The sequence below is a fragment of the Carassius auratus genome, unplaced genomic scaffold (genome assembly GCF_003368295.1).
Source record: "Carassius auratus strain Wakin unplaced genomic scaffold, ASM336829v1 scaf_tig00022090, whole genome shotgun sequence".
NCBI lineage: Eukaryota > Metazoa > Chordata > Actinopteri > Cypriniformes > Cyprinidae > Carassius > Carassius auratus.
Genome location: NW_020525164.1, coordinates 873 through 11,386, shown reverse-complemented (window position 1 = coordinate 11,386; position 10,514 = coordinate 873). Strand labels below are relative to the sequence as shown.

The 10,514-nt window shown below is 39.3% G+C and overlaps 1 long non-coding RNA gene across 1 annotated transcript; it reads left to right on the top strand.

Annotated features, from left to right (window-relative positions):
- Window positions 1-9,079: 9,079 nt before the first annotated feature.
- Window positions 9,080-9,721, top strand: LOC113077287 (uncharacterized). Its single transcript, XR_003281287.1, has 3 exons — window positions 9,080-9,117; window positions 9,234-9,277; window positions 9,368-9,721. It is a non-coding gene; the product is annotated as an uncharacterized LOC113077287 (long non-coding RNA).
- The last annotated feature ends 793 nt before the right edge of the window (window positions 9,722-10,514 follow it).

Sequence of the window (10,514 nt, the reverse complement as noted above, 5' to 3'; positions counted from 1 at the left end):
GCTCATTGTTGGCAAAAGGCAAAAGAGCTGTGTGCGTGCGCACATTTGAATAATGTCGGGCTGTAAACGGGTTCGGGCTTTAAAAAAGCTGTCAATCAAAATGTACTTGTCGGGCTCGGGTCCTGTCGGGCCTAACTTTTAAGGCCCGATTACAGCTCTAATTCGTTTTGCTTTATTTTAGATTAATGGTATGTTTCAAGATTATGATACATTTGCAAAAACAATGGCACCGTTTGCTACTCAGATGTACATTGATCCCATATTTCTGACTTAAATGATGCATTTACATTTAAAAGTACATTTTTAAAAGATCATTTCATCCAAAGCAACTTACAATACAGTGCATTCAAAATACATACGTGCTACAAAATAATAAGTCCGTGCAATTAATTAATTTTCCACATAGCACACATGTGATTTAGTTTTGCATGTTTGAGCTTCTTTACAAACCTGTTATCCAACAAAGATTTTTGGCATTTTTTGGTTCAGTTTTGTATATTATAGTCAAATATTGTTATTACAGTAGTACTTTCCTATTTTGTTTAATGTGTTTATTTAGTAATGATAATCAATGTACTTATTGTTAGTTATATTGATATATAAAAACAAAATGTTTGGCCAAATTGTGCAGCTCTACAAACAAGCGCTGTAGTATTTTTTGGGCATTTTTGACAAATAAAGAAGATGTTTGTCTGAAAAGCTGTTTCTGAGTGTATGTATCCTGTTCTATGTGCACTGCCTCTTTCTCCGGTCAGCATTTTAACAGAGAGCCACAGCTTCTCAGGATGTGGTGATGGAATTAATATAAATATCTCTTTTACTTCTTCTTTTTTTAGAGATGACACATCAACTGTCCTTCAGAGGAAGAAGAGACGGAGAGACATGGCTTCAGACGTGATGTGCTTGTGTGTTGTTCTGCTCTTCTCTGGACTTCAGTTCACAACAGGTACGACTGAACAACAGAACGAGAGAGACTTATTGTCGGTGACAATTTGAGTTATATTTATGTATGCAAGTAGATTGTTGAACTGTTAAACAATTGAAATATGCTCTTGTTTTAATCATAAACTTATTTAATTTTGATCAGTTTCACAAAAAAAAAACTTTTTTAAGTATTTTTACTCCTTTTGTAATTGCATAATTTGCACTGGAATACAAGACAAAAGTACAGATTAACAACAGCACTTTTCGATCCATATTTCCACTTAAGCTGTTTTCATGTAAAATGTATTAAAAATGAATGGAGATCAGTTGAAAGTCGTATTTTCAGACACAACTAATTGTGTTCCAGGATACAGGCCAGAAAACAATCCGTTGCAATACCACTTGATTAAAAACACATAAAAAGTGGCAGTTTGCAGATAACACCGAATCATGTCCACAAATACTGTATTTCCAACTTCTGAGTACAAACACAGCATTAGACATTTACATTTAGAGCACACATTGACATTTGTGATTTAAGAATATTCAGATATTTGTTCTGTAAAAAACGAGATGATGATCATATTTGCACAGAGAAATACAGATGTTTCAGCAGATGTTTTGTGTTTTTGTAGGCTGTGCAGTAGAGTTTTCATACATCAAGTGTTCTCCAGGAGACTCTGTGCTGCTGCCCTGCAGGGATATAAACTCACATCTCACTGAAGTCCAGTGGTGGGTTGGTGATTCTCAGACCCTCACTCTTCATTACTCAGTGTCTCCTCTGGACGCTATTAAGGGTCAGCGATACAAAGACAGAGTTCAGATTCAGGGGAATCTCTCGCTGTCCATCACTCGACTCAATGTAGACGACACAGGAATGTACTGGTGTAAAACAACAGAGGCTGATAAAATGAGGAATGTTCATCTACATGTTGAAGGTGAGGAATGTTAGATTTCATAATAATACAAACCAAACATAAGACACTTAAGACGAGTCCTCACAAACTTTTATTGGTCACTTTTGAGATTTTGGGTTATTTGGCTTTTCATAAGTGTTGTTTCAAACTAATGGAGAGAAAACATTAAAAAAGTGTTCCTTCTTCTCTAAGTGTTGATTTTATTGTACTTTGTCTATTTGTGAGTAGATTTCAACTCCAATCCATTTCTCCAGCAGCACTTAAGCACTTACACACACCATTACTTTTATTCATAACAATATTCTGAAGGATTATATTGTGTGTGTGCGCGTGTGTGTGCGCGTGTGTGTGCGTGTGTGTGTTTGTGTGTGTGTGTGTGTGTGTGTGTGTGTGTGTATATTTAGATATATACACTCACACTGGGTACGCAAAGTTTTCAGACCCCTTTAAATTTTTCACACTTTGTTATATTACAGCCATTTGCTAAGATCATTTAAGTTAATTTTTCCTCCTCACTGTACACACAGCACCCCATATTGACAGAAAAACACAGAATTGTTGACATTTTTGCACATTTATTAAAAAAGAAAAACGGAAATATCACGTGGTCCTAAATATTCAGACCCTTTGCTGTGACACTCATTTATTTAACTCAGGTGCTGTCCATTTCTTCTGATCGTCCTTGAGACGGTTCTACACCTTCATTTGAGTCCAGCTGTGTTTGGTTATACTGATTGGACTTGATTAGGAAAGCCACACAGCTGTCTGCATATGACCTTACAGCTCAGCAAATGAGAAACATGAGGTCCCAGTCGGGGCTTTATGGCAGAGTGGCCCGACGGAAGCCTCTCCTCAGTGAAAGACACATGAAAGCCCCCATGGAGCTTGATAAAAAACACCTGAAGGATTCTCTGGTCTGATGAGACCAAGATAGAACTTTTTGGCCTTAATTCTAAGCAGTTTGTGTGGAGAAAGAAAAAGTGAAGCGACATTCAGCCAAGTATGGTGATCCCTACTCAGAATTTGTGCTCTGCATTTAACCCATCCAAAGTGCACACACACAGAGCAGTGAACACACACACACACACACTGTGAACACACACCCGGAGCAGTGGGCAGCTATTTATGCTGCGGCGCCCGGGGAGCAGTTGGGGTTTCAATGCCTTGCTCAAGGGCACCTGAGTCGTGTTATTGCCGGCCCCAGATTCAAACCCACAACCCTAGGGTTAGGAGTCAAACTTTGTAACCACTAGGCCACAACTACTTCTTTTGTGGAGAAAACCAGGCACTGCTCATCACCTGTCCAATACAGCCCCAACAGTGAAGCATGGTGGTGGCAGCATCAAGCTGTGGGGTGTTTTTCAGCTGCAGGGACAGGACAAACGGTTGCAATCGAGGGAAAGATGAATGCGGTCAAGTGCAGGGATATCCTGGACAAAAAACCTTCTTCAGAGTGCTCAGGACCTCAGACTGGGCCGAAGGTTCACCTTCCAACAAGACAATGACCCTAAGCACACCGCTAAAATAACGAAGGAGTGGCACAACAACTCCGTGACTGTTCTTGAATGGCCGAGCCAGAGCCCTGACTTAAACCCAGTTGAGCATCTCTGGAGAGACCTGAAAATGGCTGTCCACCAACGTTTACCATCCAACCTGACAGAACTAGAGAGGATCTGTGAGGAGGAATGGCAGAGGATCCCCAAATCCAGGTGTGGAAAATCCTGGTTATTGCATCTTTCCCAAAAAGACTCATGGCTGTATGAGATCAAAAGGGTGCTTCTTCTAAATACTGAGCAAAGGGTCTGAATACTTAGGACCACATGATATTTGTAATATAGTCTTTCTTTTTTAATACATGTGCAAAAATGTCAACAATTCCGTTTTTTTCTGTCAATATGGGGTGCTGTGTGTACATTAATGAGGAAAAAAATTACTTAAATGATTTTAGCAAATGGCTGCAATATAACAAAGAGTGAAAAATGTAAGGGGGTCTGAATAGTTTCCGTACACACTGTGTGTAATGTGTATATATATATATATATATATATATATATTAGGGGTGTAACGATACGCGTATTCGTATTGAACCGTTCGGTACGACGCTTTCGGTTCGGTACGCGGTACGTATTATGTATACCGAACGGTTCGTTGGAGTAATTAATTATATTTGAAAAAAAAAGAGAGAGAAAGAAATATAATGATATGCGTTCAACAAGGTAGCCCAATAACCCAAACAACGTAACAGGCAACGCCCCTGACACTCCCGAAGAAGAAAAAAACACCATCTTATATGTTTATGTTAGGCTACTCAGCAGGCGCTCGCTCACTCAGTACGCGCTGAAGGCTCGTTGCAAAATAGCCAATGCGTTTAACAGACTAGAAATGAGAAGATCCTCCAATAACCAACAGGTCTGGTGTTTGGGTGCACCATCCCTTTAAGCTATAATGGTGATGGCAAGAGAGTGGTGGATAAAAAAACAACGGTATGTCGCATCTGCAACATGACAGGGTACACCAGCGGGATTACAAAAAAAAAACAAAAAAAAAAAACAGCGGGAATATCTGGGATATATGCGTCAGTACTATCTGGGAAAAGACGAAAAAAAGGAGAAACATGCACGCAGCAAACTATCCCTGCAGCATTTAGACACTATAGCTTACAGGGAATCCAACCCAAACACCAGACCTGTTGGTTATTTTAGGATCTTATATTTCTGGTCTGTTAAATGCATTAGACATTTTGCAACGAGCCTTCAGCGCGTGCTGAGTGAGCGAGCGCCTTAGGGGCCGTTCACATATCGTGCCTAAAAACGCATGGAAAACGCTAAGCGCGTCTTTCTCCTCCTTTCCAAAGCGCTCGGGCAGAAGCGCTCATGAGGCTCTGTCTTTGCTAAGCAACAATGACGTGCTCTCTCCATGAGACGCGGAAATTTCAGCGAAGGATAAATGGATTTGCAGCTCTAAAAATCGCTTGCAGTAGCTCTGCTACTGAATTTATTTCAAAATTGCAATCCATATACAACTATAATCAGCTGTTCCTTCATCTTGGCTGAGCTCTCAACGTTGTTACGGGAAAGGATGAAGCTGATTGGTTGGTTCTTGTCACATGACCCGCGGTGCGCTTGCGGCATTCTGAAAAGTTGAGATGTTTTTACATTTTGCTGTATCTAAAACGTATCGAACCGAACCGAACCGAACCGTGACATCAGTGTATCGTATCGAACCGAACCGTGAATTTTGTGAACCGTTACACCCCTAATATATATATATATATATATATATGTGTGTGTGTGTGTGTGTGTGTGTGTGTGTATGGACTGATAAAAAGAGAAATGCTACTGAATTTTGAAACTTTTGGCTTCATTGAATGTTCAGATTTGTGCAAATTATTGTAAATTACTACAGTTGATTAGATAATGTTTCATTTGCATATTTAAATATAACATTTCAGAAAACTTGTAATACAAAAAAGTTTTTAAACTCTTAAAGTGTGAGATAGCTACTATACAAAACAGAGTATTGAAGAATATAATATTTTACATAAAAATTTATTTTATAGTGTTTATAATTATGAATTAATAGTAAAAAAAATGGCCATAGTAAAAATGTTTTAGTGTGTGTCTGTTACTTTGTGTGCTTGTGTGTGTGTGTGTGTGTGTGTTCTTACTTTTATTATTTATTACACATTCATGTAAATAACACAAGTTTTCATGACTGTTGGTGTGTTAAAGTGGATGAAGCGTATAGTTTAAATCGAACCAGCAAAGTATTTTAACAGTGTTGTAATGTCAGATACATTATATTTATCATGATATATATAATGAGAAGGATGTTTCTGTTTTGTTTCTGCAGGTTGTTCTTTATCAGGGAATGAAGGATCAGTGGAGATCAGCAGATATTCAGGGGAATCTGTGTTTCTGTCCTGTTTGGTCAAATGTAACGGCCGTCATGAACCAGATTCAGAGTTCAGATGGAAATTACCAAACTCCAGAGAAATAAACCTGAACATTAACTCTGCTGAACTCAGTCGACTCTATCAGGGCAGATTTCAGATGTTTGATATAAAGTCAGGAAACCTCTCTCTGCTGATCTCTAACCTGACTGAGGAAGATGAAGGACTGTATTCCTGCTGGAGTAAAGAGAATCAACACAAGAACTTCACACTCACTGTTAAAGGTAAAGAAATAATTAATTATTGCATTCAACAGGATGCTTTGCATAATTTGTTTTTGTATTAAGTTAGAATTAGTTTAATATCATTGAGCTACTATTATAATTTTTATTTCTTTTTCTTTTTTTTTTTGTTAAAGTAACCTCTCGGTTACATACGTAACATCAGATGACCGATGAATTGGGATATCAGTTTGATAGACCAGTATACTTCGAGTTTAAACTAAATGAGCCAATGCACATTGGCTTGGAATTATTGCATCGAGCTGCAGATGATCACAGCGCGAGTATAAAAAAGCAGCAGGTGCATTGCATACCATACATAACCAAGACGTTCCCTTTCACTCGGTCCCTCTCATCGTCACATCATTGACTGACCAATTGGGATAGGTGAAGGGGTAGGTCAACTAGAACCTCTGCGTCCCGCCCACGGACCAGACACGATGTTTCTTCAAGGTCTGGATGTGGCTGCCATAGGGTACCCTGTCTCTCAGTTAGTAGATTCTTCCTCAGAGGAATCCACCAGGGCGGAGCTGCTGTGAGAAACACTAGTTCGGGGAACCATGTCCGTGTGGGTCAATACAGAGAAACAAGCAAGACCTGCTCCTCGTCTACCCTCGACCTTGCACAGTGTCAGGCCCACTGGGGGAAACACATCCTTGTGCAGGCCAGCTGTGTCACCTGAATGTTCCCTTGGTCAGAGAGTAAAACAGCTGGCAGTAAGAGATCTCATCTTGTCATTTGATGTACGCAACGGTTAGCTGTGTTGTGCATTTGGACCAGCACATGCTTGTCTTTTAAGCACTCTTTGAGATAGTCCAAGCCAAAGCTTACTGCAAACAACTTGTGTGCCAGTGCATATGGGGGCCTGTCCATACATCCGACCCTGCGTGCCCGTTGGAAGTGGCCCCCAGCCGGTGGTGGAGGCCTCCGTGTACACCACAGCACGACCCGGTGAGTGCCATGCTTCCACACCCACCTCTGGACTAGGCCATGAAGCCAGTACTGAAGCGGTCTCATATGCAAAAGCATATGATGTAAATGCCGTATGATGCGATGTAATGCTGCAGCTGCCATATGCCCCAGGAGCCTCTGAAATAGTTTCAGTGTGACCACCGTCCTGCCCTTGAACAAATTCAAGCAGGTCAACACCAACCCACGCATGTTCCTCTTTGAGGCGTGCTGTCTCTTCAACTGAATGCAATTCCATACCAAGAAAATAGATCCTCTGCATTGGGAAGAGTTTGCTCTTTTCCCAGTTGACCCGAAGACCTGACAGGTTGAGGTGCCGGAGCACTAGGTCCCTGTGCTCGCACAACTGATCTCGAGTCTGTGCTAGTATAAGCCATTTGTCAAGACAGTTGATTATGCGAACACCTTTTATCTGAAGGGAACAAGATCTGCATCTGTGGCTTTCGTGAAGAAACGAGACAGGGACAGCCTCAAGAGCAGGACCTTGTAATGATATCTCCCTCCGATGCAGTGATCGACATCTGGTCATCTGAATTAGTCCAGCAGGATACCAGTTGTACGCTCTTTGAAGAGGGCCCAGCATGTTCTGTTGGCTGCTCAGCTGGATCGGAGGTGGCAGAGGAGACTAACACCAGAAGCTTCCCTGAGCGCACTGAACTCGTAGTCACTTGAAGACACTGTATGGAGCAGAACATTGTTGTCGCTCGGCTCCGAAGTGAAAACCTGGGATGCATTGCACCTGCTGCCTCCTTATACTCACGCTGTGATCAGCTGCAGCTGGATGTAATAATAATAATTGTGTGCCAATGAGCATTGGCTCATTTAGTTTACACTCAAAGTAGATTTTGTTTTTGTGTGTTTTTATTTTAAGGTGTTACCCCCCCCCAAAAAAAAATCCCCAAAAAACTGGATTGTTCAAAGAACTGTCAGAAATAACATTTTAATGATAATTGATTAATGATTAGCAAAACATTGTTTGAACATATTTTTGTCGTTAGGTTAACGATGTAATTTGCACTATTGCAGGTTTTCAGACCAAAGTTCCATGTGTAGAATATCTAAATGGTTAAAAGGGTTAAACTATTCATCCCATCCTTCAAAATATTCCTCCATCTGTCTGAATTCAGTACTTCAGTGTGTCCTGCAAAAGAAAAGTATCCATAACACAAAGGTTTCACACTGTTCACAGGATGCACACTGCCAGAGACTGAGCGGGAACCTAAAACCAAGTACAAGGTGACTCTGTGCTTCTGTCCTGCTCATGTAAAGACCCAAACACCAATCCTAAGCACTTCAGATGGACCCATGTAGAGTCCAGTGGGACTGAAGTGTCCAGTCAAACTCTGCGGTATAAAGACAGAGTCCACACGTTTCACAAGACGACTCCATCAAATCTGTCTCTGTTGATCTCCAACCTGACTGAAGATGACCAGGGCACTTACAGATGCACAGTTAACAACAAAACATCCGCTGACACCAGACTCATCGTTAAAGGTGAAACTCTTAATCAACTCAATGATTCAAGTTCAGTGTGTTTTAGTCAGTGTTTCTTGAGTCTCTCCGTCATCCTGCAGGCTGTGTTTTATCCAAACATCACATCACCAAGAGCTCACATCCAGGAGGATCCGTGATTCTTCCATGTTCCTGTGAAGATCCCAAAACCAGACCGGAGCACTTTGAATGGAAGCGAGCAGCTGTGAATGAGACGCTGGTTTCAGACGCTGAGGAGATCAACGGCCGATTCCAGACCATCAGAGATTTCTCCTCATAATCTCTTCTTACGCATCTCAAACCTGACCGAGACTGACCGAGGACTGTATGTGTGCTCAGTCAATGGCAAACATCCAGACACGTCAATCTCACTCTTACAGGTGAAACACCTCAGATTAGTTCAGATGAGACTGAAATGATTTCAGTGATACATGACTCTCTTTGAGCTTGACAGTGTTACATTGAGACATTGTGTTAACATAAATGAGGACATTCCGTGATCGTGAACTGAATTTTTTCCGTGTGTTTCTCAGATTCCTGCTGTTATAAATCCTCTCGATTATCAGTACTATCTGATATTTCTGATCTGTCTGATGCTGCTGCTGGGCGACTGGATGCATCTACCGGAGATTTAACCAAAGAGGTTTGAACACACAACACTGGACTGTGAGAAACATCAGCTGTGCTTTAGATGCACTGATGGCTGTTCAAGATGAAGCAAACCTAGAATGAATATCTGGAGTTGTTCTTATTTTACAGCAAGGAAACAAAGGAGAGGAAGCCGACTGATCCAGAGCGATGAGGTAAACTATTCATGAACATATGTATAAACATATCATGAGTGAGAGAGTTCAACATTGTTGTGTGTGTGTGTGTGTGTGTGATCTCTGCAGGATGACACGTACACAACTTTAGTCTACAGTTCATCTTAGAGACAAAACATCCTCGCAGATGAACACAAACACTGAAGAGTGTGCAGAAAGATAAAAACACACACATTTTCAACACACACAGTGACCAACAACGTTTTATTTTCTGTGGCAAAAAATAGTTTCTCTTAAACTTTCCCTTTGTCTATACACATTTTCTATCATTTTCACTCCCACTTACTCTAGCTGTATAATAAATGAATTATATTTTCTAATTCTTAACCGTACTTGGTAATTACTAAATTGTGTCTTCATGACCATGTAAAATTGCATTGTGAAGACATTTTAGTAATGTTTATTCAGTTATATATTTGCATGAATAAGATACTATTATAGTTTTTATTGATATTTTGAATGTTTGAATTTTTATATGTTGTTTATGGTTTTTCTTGTGGTTTTGCTATTATTGTTATTAATAGCAGTATTTTTTTAAATATCTAAAATAAATATATTTTTAATATTTATTAGTTATTAGTTTTAGTTGTTTTGGTACTTCAGTATAGCTAAATGAAAATGATAAATGCTATTTTATTTCTCTCTGAAATAAAATAAGTTATAATGTAGGTTTTTCACATTTTGATTGTTGAAATTTACTTTTTTGTAAAATATGTTTTTATTTTAGCTGATTATATTGCATATAATATATAATATATAAGTATATAATATATAATCGTAATGAAAAGATAAACCGAAACATTATTTTAAAATGTCATTTTGTTGTAGTATTTGGTATTAAACTAATATAATTAAGCATTGTCAAGTCAAGTCTGTTTATTGTCAATTCTTCCACATGTACAGTACATACATACAGAGAATCGAAATTGTGTAACTTTCAAACCCTTGGTGCATACAAATAACACTATACACTAACAGTAGACATAATACAGATGAATACAGTTTAAAAATATATCAAATACAACCAGTAACACTTTATAATAACTGCATGCTATGAATCATTAGTTAAGCATCAGTAAATAGTTAATTCATCATTTATAAAGCATTGTACCAACATTAATAGACATTAGTAAGCAGTTTATAAACACAGCTATAAATGCTTTATTCTTCATTAATAAGCATGTATATAACAAGCTTAATACATAGTTTCATAATT